General features: G+C 43.4%; 1 long non-coding RNA gene across 2 annotated transcripts; it reads left to right on the top strand.

Moving 5' to 3' along the window:
* Positions 1–233: 233 nt before the first annotated feature.
* LOC135401654 (uncharacterized) lies at positions 234–8,859 on the top strand. Of its 2 annotated transcripts, none has more exons than XR_010424875.1 (4): positions 234–398; positions 5,533–5,670; positions 6,104–6,172; positions 8,738–8,859. It is a non-coding gene; the product is annotated as an uncharacterized LOC135401654 (long non-coding RNA). The 2 variants fall into 2 exon arrangements; XR_010424876.1 differs by lacking the exon at positions 8,738–8,859 and adding an exon at positions 6,378–6,498.
* Positions 8,860–17,884: the final 9,025 nt, after the last annotated feature.

Genomic DNA, 17,884 nt, shown 5'->3' with positions numbered 1-17,884 from the left:
GATGGAGCTGTACCTGTTGCCGCTCCTGTTCCTTCGTCTGCTGCTGCACCTGCTGCGGCGACAGTAGCTTCCCAAGCAGGCACGCCCATTGCTCCAGCAATGGGTGACTCTCAACAAGAAGAGGAGAAAAGCGTTCTCCAGGAGCGTCAAGATACAGCCTCGTCGGGTTTAGAAGGATCTGAAAATGAAGCGACCGAACAGATATAAGATGATTTCTGGATCACACCAAAGAGGAAGAAGGGAAGGAAGTCGGCGCCGGCGACAATGCCTCCGAAGATTGTTGAAGTGGACCGCTCTGTTCTTGACGATATTGGGTTTTTGTCAGCATAGTGTGTTGGGGAGATTGGCTACCTCAGTGTTGTGTTAGCAGGATGCGCAACTAGATTCCTCCAAAGTCGGTAAGCTTAAGCTGCTCTCTCAGTTCACTAAAGTGATTTCATAAGTGATTTGATTTGATAAGTAAATACATAATCACTATTGAAGCATAGAAATCATGGCTGTGGGTCATTTGGTCATTGCAACCCTTAATGTTATAGGGTTGAACTCTAAAAAGAAACAATACCAACTCAGAAGGCTACTGGATGGTTTTCCTCAAATTGACATTCTTGCTATTCAAGAGACAAAAATTGAGTCGCAGCGGGACACCGAACAAATGCTATCGCAGTATTTCATGAATCAATACGAAGTGCTCGTTAGCCATTCCATTGGATATTCTGCTGGTGTCATGCTTTTCATTAAGAGAAGTCTTTCCTATACCCATGTATACCGTGCCGTAGATGCAGATGGTAGGTCAGCAATGCTAGATGTAGACATTGGGGGGAACTTTGGAGGTTTTTAGTCGTATATGCTCCAAATGACAAGAATCAACGCTGTGCGTTCTTCGAATCGACCAGACAATATTTTGATGACCAATATAACATGGTGTTTCTGGGAGATTTTAATTGCGTCCTCTCAGCGAGTGACAGAAGCACGTTCCGAAATCTTGAAGATGATAGTGCCGAGTGTCTGCAATACAGGGTGTATGCTATAAAAGGTCAGTCACATTTTCGCGTGTGGCGCGATACCTACTTGACAGACAGACTTCCGCTGCCGCAGAGTGAAGAAGTTACGGCAGGAAACCCTACAAAAAATCGTCGATATCATGCACTGCGTAACAAAATAAATACGGCCACGCAAACTTTCGTCTTCATGCATTTCCTATGCGCTATACCGACGTAAACACGCCAGTCTGTCGATAGTTGTTTGTAGCTTCCGCATGGGGCGCTAGTGACGTTGAATCCACATGTGTAGCTCCTGAACCGTCAACTGGCGCACAGCAAGGCACAAAGGATACAAAATACGACAGAAACAAATGGAACACGAACAAATATAATAACAGGAATAATAGAGTCCAATGAAACTGTATAGAGACACAAAATGAATGAAATAAAAACGTTAGAAGGGCGGCTAAAAGTGTCGTTCTCGCAACAAAGCAATTGCAAACAGACTGTCGTCTGCTAAGAGAACAAGCAGACATGTTTCGCTAGGAAGCGGCATGCGAGCCACAACATGTGCAGAAAACCTCTAAAACAAATCGTATCAAGCTCCGTTAAACGTAAATCTCAATGAGTACCACGGGTACGTACCGTGCATAACAGAAATACGCGCCCACATGAGTTTGTTTCGGATTCAACGTCACTAGCGCCCCATGCGGAAGCTACAAACAACTATCGACAGACTGGCGTGTTTACGTCGGTATAGCGCATAGGAAATGCATGAAGACGAAAGTTTGCGTGGCCGTATCTATTTTGTTACGCAGTGCCTGATATCGACGATTTTTTGTAGGGTTTCCTGCCGTAACTTCTTCACTCTGCGGCAGCGGAAGTCTGTCTGTCAAGTAGGTACCGCGCAACGCGCGAAAATGTGACTGACCTTTTATAGCATACACGCTGTACATTGTAGAAACTCATAATTTGATTGATGCTGCAGAATATAGTACACCAGACACAATTAAATACACACATTTTCAAAGGAACTCACACGCTAGATTGGATCGCATATACTATTCCGCCAACAAACTCAGAGAGGTGACGAAATACCAAGTCTTCCCAGTCCACTTCAGCGATCATTGTCTCGTAGTGGCAACAATTGGAAGTCCCGAAACGGCAAAACGCACTCCAAAGACGTGGAAGCTATGGAAAATGAATTCGAAGCTTTTACAGGACTCTGTTTTCGATGATTACATACGACGAAAGCTTGCATGTCTTGCCGAGAATCCCTTAGGCTGGGCCGAAAAGTGGGAAATCTTCAAGCAGGAGGTTAGAGGTTACGCGATTGAGAGGAGTAATATAATAGCATATCAAGGAATGTGTGAAGAAACCAAATTGAAAGAAGCTCATCGCAGTCTGGTACCAGCTTGAGGCGAAAAACCTAGGCACATGTTTTGACGATATAAAGGAAATCGAGCTCCGGCTCGACCTTTTCAGCGAACATAGGTATGAAGGCGCAAGAGTTAGATGTCGAACAAAGAGATATTTGCCGGATGAAACGCCAAACAAAAGCTATTTGGCAACAGAGAGGAAGCAGACGCGTAGTAGGCGCATTGAAAGTTTAGAGCACGGGGGTAAAGTAGTAGGTGACTCTGAGAAAGTGAGGGAGATATTCGTCGATTACTATAAGAGTTTGTTTGGACAAACAGCACGAAAAGTCGATGAGGGTTTGATAAATAGGTACATTGCAACCATGCCAAAGCTAAGTGAGGAGGAGAAAGAAATGTTAGGGTCGGACACTGCAGCAACAGACATACAGTGTGCAATCAAAGAGTTAGCTTTCAACCGCACTCCCGGGCCGGATGGCTTGGGAGCAGAGTTCTACAAGAAGTACGTAGAGCTGCTCACGCCTGTTTTACTTAATCTTTATGCAGAAGCGGAGGAAAAGGGCATTTTTTCTCTTAGTTTTCGGAGGTCGCACACTGTATTAATCCCGAAGAAAATAGCTGAGGGGTCCACTCCGAAAGTGACTGACTATAGGCCTATTACCCTCTGCAATGTTGACTACAAAATTTTTGCTAAAGTGCTTGCTGCACGTGTGCAATTTGTGTTGCCCCATCTAGTAGGGGAACATCAAACGTGTGCCATCAAGAATAGAAGAATATAAACCAATATACATCTAGTTCGTACGGTGTTGGATTGGTGCAGATGTGAGTGTGGGCATGTGGCGAGGCTACAGTTGGATCTTTCGAAAGCTTTCGATAGAGTTTGTCATACATACCTGTTCGCATTGCTGCGTCATGTCAACATAGGAGATAGGTTTGTAAATCACATCCAGTTGTGCTACAAACTTGTTGCAACGAGCCTTGTGGTGAATAGATTCATTGCCACCCCGATTGCGCTTGGAGCTTCGGTCCGGCAAGGTTGTCCTTTATCGCCTTTACTTTTCGATTTGTACTTAGAACCGTTGTGTATACACGCAATCTGTCAGTATGACGTTCATGGCTTTCAGCTGGGTGGTGTTGAAGTTAAAGTTGTGGCGTATGCAGATGACGTTGCGTTCTTGGTGAAAGATAAGAGAAGTGTCGAAAAAATAATGGAGCAGATCGACTTATTTTGTGCAGCTTCTGGAGCTCAAGTAAACAAAGAGAAGTCTTTAGGAGTATGGTGTGGGCTTTGGGGTTCAACTCCAGAAATATTTTGCGATAACAAGTGGCAGACGAGCAACCCGGACTACCTGGGGGTGCCATTACACGCAAGTAGAAACACAAACAGGATGTGGTCAGAAAGAATTGATAAGATGAAAAAGCATGCATTCACTTGGAGAGGCAAGGAACTGTCAATATTCCAGCGGGCTTCAGTTTGCAATGTGTTTTTGGTGGCGAAAATGGTATACATTTTGCAAGTACTTCAGTGTTCCCGTAAAATCGTACATGCATGCCATCGCGTGTTTGCCACCACGACATGGTGCTCAACATTTGAAAGACTGCGCCGAGAAAACGTTTTCAAGAAAGTCAAGGAAGGAGGTTTAGGTCTACAGCACTTGTTTGTAAAGCAGCTAATTATGAGACTCTGGTTTTATAGGCAGTCTGTGCACCCCCTATTAGACGCCGTGAAGAGAGCAGTAGCCTACAACTATATGCCTGATATATATGTTGGCTTCCACGAACAAGGCTTGCAGTTGACAGGGTTTTATCAGGAGGTCGTGGACTGCATCAACTTTCTAAAAGTCAGCTTTACCCCAGATTACCTCTTTTCGGTTTCAACGGAAGTGTTGGCAGCCCATTTGATAGATACCTTGTTTCCCGTGCCAATTTACAGGCAAATTCCGTCTGAGTGGCCTGGGGCGGACGTTTTACACAGGGTCAAACGCATGCACATAAAGCCGAATATGAAAACATTCTTTTTCAAGCTTCATACATCAACGCTCTCTGTGAAAGCATGGTTGGAACAGAAAGGCATATATGTTCCATGGTCTGCCAACTGCAGGTTTTGCAAAGTCCCTGAAACCGTTGACCACATCTTTCTTGATTGTACGGAAGCACAGTTTTTCTGGGACGACATACAGATTAAAGTACTGAATAAACGCCTCTCTCTGAACCCACATACAATCAGATTCCTACCTTTACATCCGAATGAAGATATACGTTACGATATTATCATGTTGATAGCTATGTATTGCTTGTGGAAGCTGCGTATGGCAGACAGAAATGAAGAGCCATTGGCGTCGCCCATGCAGTATTTTAAAGTAGAAATAACGCAGCTGAAGCTATGCTGCATGCAGCATTTGGAAGCACCACCGTGGTTAGAGCATCTGTGTGAATCGCTGTCCTCTATGTAAATTATTACTCTCTGTGTGTGACGTGTTTAACCTGTGTGTTGTGTACCATGTATTTTTCGTATCCTGTGTGTATGTAAATTATTACTCTCTGCATGTGACCTGTGTAACCTGTGTTTGTGTACCGTGTATTTTTTTGTATCCTGTGTATTTGGATGCTACGGTGTGCATCATTCATTCATCATACATCACTCATTAACACTGTACAGTCATAGCTTATTTTAATGTTTGTAAATAAACGTTATTACCTGGTGGAAAAAAAAGTGTTAGCTTAGCTCAATTGGTAGAGATTGGTGGTTAATTTCTTAGGCCATTGGGGCCCTTGTATGTATTTGTCCCTTCTATGTTGTTCCAGCCTCCGAACATCAGTTCTCTCACGTTCAACAGTTGCCGCTAGCGTCGATCCCGTCGTATGAATGTCTGTATGAGTGAGCAAAAATGTAAGAGTGAAAGGAGGATGAGTGAGAGAGAGTGGCTGGTTTGTCCCTTCAGATGACGCACCCTGGAAGTCGCTCGGAAGGCGTGTTAGCTTAGCTCAATTGGTAGAGCCCTGGACCGGTAATCCTGAAGATGTGGGTTTGACTCCTACAGCTGGCTAACCTTTTCAGTGACTTCCATCTTTCATCGTTAATTTCTTAGGTAGTTGAGGCTTTGTATGTATTTGTCACATCTATGTTGTTCCAGCCTCAAAACATCAGTTCTCTCATACTAAATTGATGTTTCCAGAACAACACTTGCATCTTCACCATACCGATGTTACAATGTTGAGGGATGAAAAAGCTGCGTCTACCTAAAGAGCCGACATCAGTTGGCTAATCTGGATATTCTGGCTGCCACGATGTCTTCCTTCGGCAGCCTCTCTGGGTGGGTCATTGGGAGTGGGAAGCTTTGTGAATTTCGTCTCAACCACGGAACCATACCTCTCAGCACGACGTTTTATCGCGAACAACCAAACCCCGCTGCCTATTTCATTCAAACAGGTGATAAGAACTGTGAACAAGAACGAATAGGACCACGTGGATACCATATGACGAAATTGCTGGAGCGGAAGGCGTAAATTTCCGTTCTGAGGTTAACTAGTCTAATCCAGGTCCACAGTGGCGCGAAGACTTATCTTAAACAGCGGAGCTTTGTAATCGGGCGCTGATAGCCAGCTGGAAACGAGATTGGGACGATCCGCTGTCCCGCTCAAGGGAAGGTCGCTCCCGTTCATGACGAAAGTGAACAACCTGTTGAGTGCTTCTTTGCCATTTGAACTCCAGTGATCTGACACTCCTCGATGTATTTTCCCTTTCAGCCCCTTTTCAGGCGGACAAGACCATCGAAGACGTTGCGCTGCCTCCGCCCCCTGTGATAATTTCAGCTGGTGAGCCTCCCCAAGCAGCGCAATGTACTGAAAGTCGAGTGCAATAGGGTGGACGGTATGTATCTTAATGTTCTTTAGTGTCCTGAGTCTGTCAAGGCCTCCCACCTATCCGTCCACAGCTATTGCACTCGACTTTCAGTACATTGTGCTGCTTGGGTCGCATCCTGTATCAATAACAGTCATACCATATTTTCTTTTCTGTTAGGGAGCCCCTACGTTTTTAGGCGATTCATGATTGCTGCAGATCAGCAGGTCGTCATGAAAGCAGTACCAGATATGAATGCTGCTCTTGCGTCTCTCATGGCCCTGTATTTCGTTTGTAACACTTCCTACACTCAGAGAAAAATCTATACCTTTAGAGGTATAGGTCGCCTGCTCAATAACTTAGCCCTTCTTAGGTATTATTTTATACCTCGGTTACAGGTATAAAAATAGTCCTCAACAAAGGGCCATATGCCATACCTTTAGGGGTATAGCTCTATACCCCTGTGAAGGTCTGCACGAGTACCATCATGGTGTTACATCACACCTAGGCATAAGTATTTTTAGAGGAAGGAACTAGAAAAATCACCTTTGGAGGGAAGAAAAGTTTTTGACACACACACACACACACGTATTACAAACACACGCAAACGCATGGTTGGCACGCACGCAAACGCATATGGTTGTGAAGTAGGACGAAAACCTCGTGCACATTACTCGGCATCTAAAAAAAATAAAAAGATGTGGAGTTGAAATCTAAACAAAATTTTCGAGGAGCAAGACGCTCTGCGCAGTCATCATATGTGTATCACGATGTATCGTGAGACAGACATTTACAGAGCAACATATACTGATATACTAGTGGCGACTTGACAAACTGTGGAGCAGCTTTCGTCTGGTACGCAACCCTAAGGGTGAGGACATCTAGATTCAACATTCCAGCAATGAAGATTTTATGCAGCCATAAACTAACCATGTGGATTTAGATAGTACTGTACTGATGTGTATGTTTCTTAGTTAAATATCCGTTTAACTTAGCTGATACCGTCTCAAGAAAAAATGATGATGTGATACAGCACGTTGCGGAAATAAAGGTATAAAAAACCATAAAGGTATAAAGAAACAGAAGGAATAAGCAGCCTCATCGTATCCGTGAAAGGCATAGCCTGGTGATCTATTGCTGGTACTGGATATGAACGCATGGTGATGAGGTATAAATATGGTACGTTAGCTCTCCTTTATACCTCTTTCATACCCTCGAGAAGGGTTGAAGGTATAAATAGGAAATGTGTACCTCTTCTATACCCTCCAAAGGTATATATGTGAAGCAGAAGGTATAAAAGAGGTATAAGAGCACATTATTATACCTTATTAATACCTTTTTTTCTAACAGTGTATCCACGTCAAGTAGAGGCAACACTTCATTTTCTTTAACGGCAAGAGTGAACTCCTGATGTACTGCATTGTTAGCATTATTTCAAATACTACCTGATAGCAGAAGAAGCGAAAACTTGGTCAAACGTCATTGAGCAGGGCGTGGCACATATACAGGGTGTCTTTTTTTATTGGAAACGCATCTTTCTGAAAAAAATCTAAAGGGCAGGCTATTTCCGCTTTTGCATATGATACACACGGCGCGGCGGGAACTTTATGGTCAGTATTGTGCACCTGCTGGACAACTAATTAACTAAAATTCGTTAAATTTTTAATTAGTAGCTTTTGGGAAAAACTGAGATAGCAGAATTGTAGCCCATCATCAAAAACGTCCATAACGTTCGAAGAAAGATCGGGAAAAAGCTCGCGTATCTTCAAAATTCATTGCCAAAAACCCACATGCAAACTGCCTTCAACGGAGTAAAAAAAGGCGCGGAAAAAAAGCTGACAACGCTCGAAGGCGTGGCTTATTTTCACATCGGACCGGCTTATCTGCGCTCCAGCTCCAATCGCTCTGCAAGGTTTGAGCGCGTGACTCATCACGTGGTGTCTGCACGCCCTTTCTGGTGCAGTTTGATCAGCGCCTTCTCCCTTTACACCTTATTTGCATGTGATCATTGTGCATTTGATATCTGCCGGTACGCGCGGTTTTCGAGATTTTTGACAAATAGTATGGATGTTTTTTAGGATGGGCTACAATTCTGCTGTTTTCCCAAAGGCTGCTAATTAAAAAGTTAACGAATTTTAGTTTATTTTTTAATTTTTTCCCACGCGGAGTGTATGTCATATGCAAAAGCAGAAATAGCCTGCCCTTTTTAGATTTTTTTATGAAAAATGTTTCCAATAAAAAGGACACCCTGTATAAATGTTGCAACACATGTATACATTATGTAGCCTGTCATCTCAGATGACATATTTACACTCTGTTTCTTATGTCAAGGCTTCATTCAAAATTTTCATGGTGTTCCCACATAGGAACAGCCTTTGTCTCTGGTGCCTTAAAATTGCTTGCATGTCTGTGAACGCAGTTGAGGATTAGCTGGACATCAATGGTGCTTTCTGTATAAAAGGGATTGCCTTTGGTAACATGCAGAACATTTGATTGCATTCCCTGTGACCTCAGCCTGATATGATTATTTTTGTTTTCAGGTGCTTCCTGAGCATCAATCCTCCTCCTGGGTCAAAAACAAAAGGCAAGAGACACGGCCCTGGAACGGTCACCCAAAACGTGCTCTCTTTTGTGGACGAACTAAAGCGTTTTCAAGCACTCACCTGGTCGTTCAACTGAGCTTCTGGATGCATGGAGCTAGTAATTAGGGAAGAAATGACCACACCGGGTGATTTAGATTGCCCCATTATTTCGAGGAAACCAGACCTACTGTTATTTTAACGTCCCCTTCCTGTTATTTAGTTTTTGGGCGACGGCCTGTGAATTGCCTAAAACAGGTCCCCTGTAAATTTTACGCCATCCTGTTAAAGGCATACCAGTGATTTGGATTCCTGTTATTTTGGGGAAACCCAGCGTTCTGTTATTTTAACATCCCCGCCCTGTTTTGTTTTTCTTTTTTGGCGAGGGACCTGTAAATTACCTAAAACAAATGTCCTGTAAAATTTAACGGGGCTCCTGGGTTATTTTTTTCTAGGATTTCCTGTTGAAACAACAAAGAAATTGCTTAGAGTGCACTGCAGTGCTTACCAGCGTAGTCCGCACAGAACACACGGTCACACGGTCTGCGCTATGAGCTCTGTTCATTGCACGCCCTTACAAAGGAGCACTGAGGTTTTTGTGTTCCCAGACATAGGAGGAACAGAATGTGTTCTGCCTAGACGAAGTCGCATGAAGACAACAGGAGTGACGGAAAGAGGCGCTTTCTCCGCTTCTGTCGATCGCCTCTCCAATAACTATTCGGAAAGCGGATTATGTTTCACTGCTTTATGACACATGATCTCATCCATCCGGCAGGAACTGCGCAGCTTCTTAGTTCGCACCTCGTGTGTGACCTTCGTCAAAAAAAGGCGCCATAAAACCCTACCGCGGCTTCGACACCGCGCCATACATGTTGCTGTGATGGGGTTACTTTTGAGCAGGGATGGGCCGTATATAAATACATTGTAATTAAAATACTATTAAAAATATAATATAAATACAATATAAATAAAATATAAATACATGTATTTATATTTCGTATTTAAATACAAACTAGAAAAATGTATAATTATATTTAAATGCCAATTTTCGGGTATTTATTATTGTAATTACTTTATAAATACCCATAAATACAGAATATACTGACTCCTATCCTAAAATTGCCCAGCATTTGACCTTTCGCGAAGAAGGGCAAGTTTGGGGCACAGTTGTACCGTGTTTGCGCCAGCATACGTATGTGACAACCATTTAGATGGCGAGAGTTTCACTGTTGTTGGGGACAACGGTCGCGTCTACCCGACTACCTTGTTGTATGAAGCATCTTCGTCAAATTTAGTACAAGCCTTTGTTCATCGGCACCTGTGGAGATGCTATTCACCTTTGCGGAACTGATTGTACGGCCGAACGGAAGATGCCTAAAAGATGCAGTCTTCGAGAAACTTCTAATATTAAGATCGTCATGATAACCTAACAAATAAATGTTATTGATTTGTTGTTATGATCATCATTATCTCTGTAATTCCAGATGCCATCTTCCTCAAAGTATTTATAGCAGTAGTTACGGTATTTAAATACTGTATTTATATTTTGTATATAACTACTAATATTGAAAAGTATTTATGAAGAGTATTTAAATACCCCTTTCAACAAAGTATTTTGTATTTATAGTTAAATACTCAGAAAATCTATTTATGCCCATCCCTGCTTTTGAGTGTCCGCAACGGAACCTCGATCATTTCTGAAGTGATTTTTTTTTCTTTCACTACGCTATCCGAGCTTATCATGAACAACATGCGTGATGAATATGTACCACGTCACGAGTGGGCGAATATAAAAAATACGCAACCGAAGTTGCGCGTTTTTGCCTTACCACCCCTCACTAAACGGGCGTTAGGAAGTATGTCCGAGGTTTTCCAAGAATCTCTTTTATATGAATGGAAAGAGCGTTTAAAGTCGAACAGAACGATTTCACCTATGTTAACCCTCTGGTATTTGCAGAAAAGGAGTCACTCCTTTTCTGCAAATACCAGAGGGTTAACATAGGTGACATCGTTCTGTGTTTAGTGAGGGGTGGTATGGCAAAAACGCGCAACTTGGGTTGCGTATTTTTCATATTATTATATATCGTATTTATATCGTATTTCAAAAAGTGATTTTTTTTGCAAATGAGGCGACTTCGCGATTTTTTATCTGGACACCTGCAAAACCTAGAACCTCAAAGATACAGCAAACAGTACAGCAGCACATGGGCAATAAGCGCGAAAAAAATTAACTGCATGGCCTTAATGGCCACTAAGATACGATGCCTCAAAATTGCGAGGATTCGCAGTGTGCGAAATGGTCAGTCTTGAACATTATTATTTTTAAAAAACAACTGTAACATATTTCCAGCTATTTCCTTCGCCAATGTACTTCCTAAACACTAGGCTTCAATATATATTGGAACGAAAAAAATCTGAGAGGTCGACCGGACCACGCTGCCTGATTCTGCCTGAAATCACCCAATGCCGTTTTACTCCTCGTTCATCACTGACGATAACGCCGAAAATTGGACGCTAACTAGTAGAGTAGTTTCTGTGCAATTTTCATGTAATGCATGGTAAGAGCAGAAGATGGATGTTGAGCGTACGCCGGAATTCCCTCTCTGGAAATCGGAGAGAGCGTCACTCGGACGGCACCAAGCGTGTAACGTGTCAACCTGTCAGGAAGCACAGACCCCGATGCTGTTTGAGAAGTTGACAGGTTACACACTTAGTGGCGCCACGAGCATGTTCAATTCCCATTAGTTTCAACGACCATTAAAGACTGCCCGTGTGACAGGCGTATAGGTAATAAAATTACAATGCGTTGTTGTATTAGTCAGTAACTAAGAGAGGTACATTTCTTTTTCGTTCATTTGTGTTCACAGTTTTTCTGCATAAAATATTAAAGCGGATTCTGCAAGCTTATGTCTAGAGGAACTTGTCCCATTGCCTCCTCATGATCAGCGCTTCGCACCCGCAGATTCGGTATCCTTGTCTGAAGGTGGCCGCTCTTGCCGCTCCTTGTCGGGAGGAAACACAAGGAGCGGCCCCTCCCGACAGTTTTCCATCGGGACGAGTGTAGCCGGCTTCTCGTTGCACTCTGGGATGCTACTGTCTACCACGTGACCACTCACGTGACCCTCCAGACAGCACGGCGCCACCAGAGCAGACGACGCGAGCTGTATTTGTGTCACAGTTCAGATAGCAGTATTACGTTGAACGCGTGCTTGCACTTTATTTCTGTATGTTCCAATGTTTACTCTTCTGTTAGAAGACCGGTCACAGTGTGCAGAACGCAAAACGAGTTCGCGGGACCGGAAACATCACGCGTGGCAACGGTGACTTCCAACGTACGTACGTTTCTTGATTAAGTCTTAAAGAATGCCGCACTCAGAACACTATTAACCAGATTTGTACAAAACAGAGGATATGAAATGAATATGCGGCACAGTGTCAGGTCCCAAACGAACAATTCAAAATGACTCGAACACACACAGGCGACTACGACTGACCGTGTACTTACGAACAAAACGTGTTCTCGTGACAGAGCTGCTTCCAGTTCAACGAGACCCGCAGCCGGGACAGGAACACATTAGTATTCGTCGTTTCTACGATGGTGCTCACATTTCCACAATAAATTACTTTCGAAAAGCAATATCGCACGGAGAGCAGCGCGAGAAACAAAGCCTTGCAAAACCGAAACTTTAGAGGGGATCACGTGGTGGACAGGACGTAATGGCGATTTTGACTCGAGCGACCGCTAGATGGTGGCTACGCTAGTCTGGAGCGAAGAGCCGCTTCTTGTGTTTCCTTCCTACATGTGTACAGCCACGAGTTACGTCCATATTTTTTAAATAAGTTTATGGATTCATGACAGGTACGGCAGCTGATTCCAGGCCTAGATAGTCAATGAGCTCTCGCACATATGGATGGCTATGCCCAAGGACTTTTCCGAATCCGTTCCACGTTGCCAAATGATTGTCTGTTCTGTGTTCATGTTTCGTGTTTGACGCGTGCCCCATAAAACATTTCCGCATTTCTTTCCGATGGCCCTTTATTATTGCTCGTTCCTTTCCAGAACAAACTATTTTCACACAGTGTCTAACTTTTCGGGTAAATCCCGATCTCAACGCTTCGAATTAGTCTTTACTGGGTCATGCTAAACTCGATCTTTGTCCGACTTTCCAACTCCAGTACACCACGGTAGCATACAAACGTTAGCAAAAAGTGTGCCAATTGCGGCATACATGCACCTTGCTGGTTACATTCGAAGCAACCCCAACTATCCACACACAACACTATAGGTGTTCTAGAATTGAAGCTGTGTCCGAAACAACACGTTAAAGTTCCACTCCGGACACGGAAAACAGCGTTATTTTATTTACTAGGTGAAAAGAAGGTGCCTCAAGGATTCTATACGCGAAATATCAATCCTGTTTACGAACGCTGTGCATTTCTGTCAATTTTTGAAGATCTGCGGAACTTCCACAAGTTTCGATGACGCGAGGAGCAGGAGACGTAATCATAAGCCCACAAATTGCAATGATGTCATGTTCTGGAGAGGGCACTCGTCTCCCAGCAACGACGCCGGCGTCCGGGGAAGGTCACGTGGTGGACAAGCCTTCTCCCTCCGTGTTTTTTCCCGAAGGTCGGAGCGTTCGGATGATATGTCACGTGAGGCTCCGCTAACGGATTGCAAAAACTGAGCGCCCCCCCCCCCCCGGAAGACTCGAACGGCAACAACGTTGCCGGATGTAGAGCCGGGTGCTCCGTCGCAGCCTAACATGACGTCACAGTTCTCAAAAATAACAATGTATTTTCTCTAGCTTTCGTGTCACGTAGAGCCAAAATATTTTACAGGAATGTTAAGTGAGACAAGAATATTTCAGTAACATGGTTTGGTAGGATTCTGAAGACACGAGATTTAGTCCGTAGTGGCACCTTAACACGCGAAAGCGAAAGTTGTACGCTATCAACTGTATTGGACTGCGAAGAAGAAGAATGTCAACGCATACGCACACTGCCGCACGCACGCATTGGAACGCAATAGTGTGAACTATAATTGGGCAACACTATTGCGTTGATAATGCGTACGTTGACATTATTGGTCTTCTTCTACCTGGAGCGCGGCCTGTGATTATCTATGATACGCGGGACGACGCACAGGTTGGTTACCATGGCAACCCACACGCGCTCGCATTCGCAGGCATTGGAAAGCAATTATGTGAAAAGGCCTCGTTAATTTTGAACATATGTGCGATTTTTCAAACGCATTTTACTACCCCGTTCAGCGCAACAAGGAGCCTTACGTCATATCCACGTGGTGTTACTTTCTCCTCGACTATGATCTACTCTGCATACTCTAGCTACTGCACGAGGTCACAGTGACATCGACACAGCAGAAATCCAAGCGCCTGGGAGAAAAAAAGATGAGTCTGCGGAAGTATTGCAATACCACTTGATGTGCCTCTTACTGGCACATCCTCCATGGCTTGAATTACACATCAGCAGTACTATTTTCCAATCCTCCCTTGCATGACGTCACAACAAGAAGAGACGACAATAAATACATGAACGGTCAGTACGTGTGAGCGGATTTGTTATATTACGCTATTTCGCAACAATAAGAGAGCGTTGGGCTTTCCGCCCGAGACCGGACGGAGGTGCAGCACAATGCCCATTGGTTTCTATGAAAAAAGAAAGTGTATCTTCAGGAAAGAAGGTGCTCTGCAAACGGCATTCTCTTTCTTTCTTGCTTGCTTTTTCACTTCCACACCGACCTCAGACGTGCAGAATGCGATATGGAAAATCTTGCTTACGTCTGCTATTTCGAAAATTCTTCAAACACTGTTTGCACAAGCTTTCATATTTTTCTCTTAACTCAATTATTATGCAGTTACTCTAGAAGATCTTTTCTTTTCTTTTTTTTTCTTTTTTTGTACGGGGAGAGGAAGCAAGGTGCTGGGAAGGAGGAAGATGCTTGAAGGTTTCCTACGAAAAGTCAGGGATAAACAGTAAGAGTTATTTTTATTATAATGCTCCTACTGTAATACTTTTCGGTATTTCTACTATAATTAGGGAAGTGTAATGGGAGTACTTTTGTTACGGTTTCCATTTTCCTGAAATATTCCTGTTCCCGTTTATCGTTTCCGACACCATCTTGAACTTATTTCCGTTAGGTTTCAGTTAGTGCTTCCGGTTATGGAACAGTCATTCTGGTACTGTGAGTAGACGGTAGACGGCCCTTTATACTCTGTCAGCACTCTCTTTTGTCTAAGTGCTTCAGAATCCCGTGTACACAGTATATAGAGATCCGCATATCTCCAGGGATTTAAAAAAGTCCCCAGAAACACGTCTTCATCCTATAGAGTGGGCAGATGGATTTCTGAGTTCATCAACACTAGATGCGTGTAACCACACCTCCTTCCGAGGCTACAACCATGGGTGAACAGTATCAGTAGTAAATAATCCTGATGGAAAGTAATTGTTCTGAAGCTGGAACATAGAAACAGACAAACACAACACAAGCCTCAAGTTACGACAAAAATGCCGCACTTGTGCTATGTCGCACAATCTCTTGTGCAAATACCCCTTTGCATGTCTTAGCATCGTGATCATATCATCATTACGCAATGTGATGATCAATAAAAATAACTTGTATCTTCGCATAACTTGCCAAAACTGAAAAAATCCGACCGCTAACTTCCGTAGTGTGCAACTGTTTGCACAGAGGTGAAATGTCAACTGTTTTTTGTTTTGTTTTTTTCTGCTTCTTCTGCGCGAGTCTCTCTCGAACAGAGAGAGAGAGAAATACATGTTGACGAACACTTCGATGCGTGTATCATGTGTTTCCGCGTCTCTGATCACGCATAATATTAGGATTGAAGTTATGTGCGACTGTGCCCACGGGGCCGGTTTCCCAACATGCAGTAGCGTCTCATTGCAGGCATAATTCCGGAATATAACAGCTGTTCTACCACCCTATCCCACACCGGTTTTCGCGGGCCAGGTCTGATGGCCTCTCCGGTGACATCAGCGAAGCGTGGGTTGGAGGGAAATAATGGAACAGAGATAGATGTTGAGAATCTCCAGAATAGGAGAATTTAGCCTAGTGTACAAAAGACGTGATAATCAGTATTGTCTAGAAGCCGATGTCTAGGTACTCCCGTAGCATGCCGAGGCTTCGTTTTTTCTCCCATGCAGTATGGTCATTGATTGTATCGTTGCAAGTTATGCCGTCAAATGACTTCCCCAATTATGGATATGATCCACCAGCTTGCCTGCATTTATGCCATTTTGCCGTCAAATGGCTGTAGGAAAAAATGGCCCCGGAAGATGAGACTCCGGAAAAGATGCCCCCGGATGAAATGTCCCTTAAATATTTCCAAGAGTGATATTAAACGGTAGGAGCAACTTATTTATTTACACGTGGTAACGAGACTTTCGTGCACGAGACAGCACTTCTTCAGGTTACAAAAATATGAACATGGTACAGGAACATATATACAGTTGATGGGGCAGTGATGGAAAGGATGCAAATACAGGTACACCTACACCTACAATACACCTACACAAATGCACCTACATGCGTTCTCGTTTCCTGTGTAATCCCTTGGACTCCGGTATGTTGCGCTTCTGATAACCCTGCGTTTGTATTTCTTTTCTTTTCATTTTTACCTGTATTTGCATCCTTTCCATCACCCTGTTACCCTCTCATGCCAAAACTGCCGCATCAACTGTATATATGTTCCTGTACCATGTTCATATTTTTGTAACCTGAAGAAGTGCCGTCTTGTGCACGAAAGTCTCGTTACCATGTGTAAATAAATAAGTTGCTCTTACCGTTTAATATCACTCTCTCATCACCGGCAACTTGACATCGCCTATTTTTCTGCCTTAAATATTTCCCGAAGAAATATCCCTGGCTGGCAACGCAATTCAGGTTGCCAGCAAAATAGAGGCAGCAGTTATACTTTTCGGTATTTGTAATATAATTAGGGAAGGGTAATGCGATTTCTTTTGTTACCGTTTCCATTTTCGTTGCTGAAGTAATTGTATCCCCGTTGTGGCTTCCGATACCACCTTGAACTCTCATTTATTTCCGCAATCTTTGGGCTACTGCTTCCGGTAATGGAACGGCTATTCTGGTACTGCGAGTACACAGTCACTGTTAGAAAAAAATTTACCTTTTAAGGTAAAAATCGCCCGTGCAATAACTCGTACCTTTTAGGGTATAAAGTTATACCTTCCGAAAAGGTATAAATAGTTTATACCCTAGTGGAGGTCTAGAATTTATACCTCTTGGGTACACAAGCTATACCGCTACAAAGGTAGATTCTAATCCAGTTTCCGACAAATTTTTAGAGGAGGGAACGAGAAAAACCATATCTGGGGCTCAATCTTGATCTGCACATAGCGATCGTTATAGCTATTTTTCAAAATTTGCGCGCTCATTCCGTCACGCGCATTGGCCGTCAACCGGGGAGCACGAGCGTTTAGCAAGCGTTACGGGATAGCGAAAAGTTCAAAATCTAGCCCCTGGAGGGAAGAAAAGCAAACAAATTTTCTTTTGACGCACACACACACACGTGCTACAAACACGCGCAGACGCATAAGGATGTGAAGTAGAAAGCAAGACTCGTCCACATTACTCCCCATGTAAAAAAAAAAAAAAGATATGGAGTGAAAAACAAAAGAAAAGTTTCCAGCAGGAAGACCGCTTCGCGAGTTTGGCAGTGCGCAGTCATCGTAGTGTGTATCGCGAGATAGACATTTACAGGGCAACAAATACTGATATACCGCTGGCGACTTGACAAGTTGTGAAGCAGCCTTCGCCTGGTAAGCGGCTCTAAGGGTGAGGACGTCTAGATTTAATCATCGCAGGTTTAATACAGATATTATGCAGCCACAAACTTACCATGTGGATTCAGATACTACTGTACTGATGTCTGTGTTTCTTAATTAAATATCGGTTTAACTTAGCTGATACCGTCTCAAGAAAAAAAAGAATGATGTTATAGAGCACGTTGCGGAAGTAAAGGTATAAAAAAACATGAATGTATCAAAACGCAGAAGGTATAAGCAGCCTCACCTATACCGTGAGAGGTACACTCTAAATCGGCCCCC

This window comes from Ornithodoros turicata, chromosome 1, assembly GCF_037126465.1.
Source record: "Ornithodoros turicata isolate Travis chromosome 1, ASM3712646v1, whole genome shotgun sequence".
In the NCBI taxonomy this organism is placed as follows: Eukaryota; Metazoa; Arthropoda; class Arachnida; order Ixodida; family Argasidae; genus Ornithodoros; species Ornithodoros turicata.
Note: the sequence above shows the minus strand (reverse complement) of the source record. Positions and strands in the feature narration are given on the sequence as shown.